The sequence below is a fragment of the Dendropsophus ebraccatus genome, chromosome 12 (genome assembly GCF_027789765.1).
Source record: "Dendropsophus ebraccatus isolate aDenEbr1 chromosome 12, aDenEbr1.pat, whole genome shotgun sequence".
Classification (NCBI taxonomy): Eukaryota; Metazoa; Chordata; class Amphibia; order Anura; family Hylidae; genus Dendropsophus; species Dendropsophus ebraccatus.
In genome coordinates, this window is record NC_091465.1 from 46428920 (window position 1) to 46431119 (window position 2200).

Here is a 2200-nt window from a genome sequence, read left to right on the forward strand (position 1 = left end):
TCTCATAACGGCCCAGGGCAGATGGAAAAGAAAATGAAAAGGGAAGAACTCCGATCAGAGAAGACGTCTCCTGTAAGTCACCTGATGTAACTGTACTGTAATTTATATGGTGTACAGAACCTGTGTAGAGCTGAGTGTGTTGATGGCATAGTGGTCGATCGAGAGGAGGTGGGGCAGGGGGCCCCAATCAAAAGTTTGCTATGGGGCCCAGCCATTTCTAGTTACGCCCCTGGCTGGGGGGTTATAGGATCTAGGCGACAAGATATTTGATCTATAAGGCCAGCTATACCTATAAGGTCAGCTATACCTGGGAAGGGGAAGGGCCTGCTATAATGTCAGGACAGGTCAGGGTACACACAGAAGACACAGAGACAAGTGCAGCCCTGACGCTGTCCCACGCTCCCTGTCCCAGCCCACTTGCCTCAACATATCCTAACGGTTCAATAATTATTTTATTGAGTTTTTCAAACGTTTTTAAACATCATATAACAGTAATAGGGTACCAAACAAGTACTATGCAGGGAGGTACAAGCAGGATTATACAGCTGGAGTAAGCTGTGACATCTATTAAGCAGGGAATGATGTAGACATGTGTACAAACAGAGAACATAAAACCACAAACACTGCAGGAACTTGCAATATAAAGCGCTTAAACCAAAACATGCAGATAGTACATAGCTGAGAAAGAAAATTAAGTTATGTATATATAACCGTATGTGAATGATCAAACAATGCTAAAAAGAGCAGGAAAAATACTTATGATACGGCCACGTATGATAACATATAGGTATAGTTTGAGTAGGCACACTGCGTTAAGAATTCTAATGAAGTATGTATATTAAATGCTGTTAGAGAGAAGTATTCACTAGCGAATGGAATGCAAGAGAAATATACAATTAAAACCACTCGATGTCAGAATGCAGGAAGTCGCTGTAAGGTCATATAAGCGGCATATTAATGTGCACGAAATCCACTGGAATGAGCTCAGTACGTATATGGGAATGCAGGAATATAACGTAGAATAAGGCAGGATAATGCTATGTGTGAAACGGAATAACCTACAAAATAACCAAATAGATAATGCAAACAGAACATTCAATGGAGAACATGTGGAGTAACTGGCATATGAATATACGCTTAAACAATGGGCAGCATGTGTCCCTAATACTGAGAGTAGGTACGCTGCAAGGGTGAGGGCTTAGAGTTCGGCCTAATTTGTGGAGGTACTACAGTCCGTAGCTTAAAAGATGAGAAACCAGCAGAGGGAGCCAATCGTCCATCAAGTCTGCAGTGACCCTACGCAGAATTCCATGTGTCCATCAGATGCAGACGTTCTCCTGGGTTGGCTATAATATGCTTGTTGTCTCCCCGGGTTCCCAGCAGTTGAGCAGAATTTATCCACTTATATTGGACATGTGTTTCTCTCAAATATTTTGTGAAAGGGGTGAAGCCTCTACGACGTTTCAGTGTGTCAGGGGACAAGTCAGAGAATACCGCGATACCCTGATACTCGCCAGAGAGTGTGTCCAACCGTCTAATGGCAGTCAGGAATGCGTTTTTAATGGGCAGATAGTGGACACGTACCATGATGTCCCTGGGAGAGTCCCGTGGAAGGTGTTTGGGTCTAGGGACCCTGCGAGCCCAGTCGACCACTAGTTCCTTGTTAGGACAGGAGGGTAGGACCTGTTTAATAAGGTGTTTAACATAAGATGGAAGGTCAGGGGGAGCAATAGATTCAGGGACATTACGAAGTTCCAGGTTGTTGCGCCGAATGTAATCTTCCAAAGCCACAATCTTAGTAAAAAAGAGGAAAAAAGGGGGGGAAAAGGCGCTTCCTAGTGCAATATCTGAGTTACTGGATAGCAAATATGCACAAAAACATCAATGCATCAATGTGCTCACCTTTGGAGGTTGTGCAATAGTAGGCACAACACTATATCAAAGCGTAATGTCAATACCGCAGCTTAGCAGAGGATTAGTGTGCCGAAACGCGTCGCTTGTTTTAAATAAATTCGTTTTAGTAAGGACTTGGCTTGGTGAGTTACATCCATTGGGAGCCGACTGCACACGGCTTATTAACCACCTAGCTGGAATACCTGCGCTATGCTATTGGAAGGATCGCTTGTGGGCCCTATAGTCCTCTAAGGACCTGACTTCTTTTTGGTAAAGCCACAATCTTGTTATTCAGACAAGCGGACTC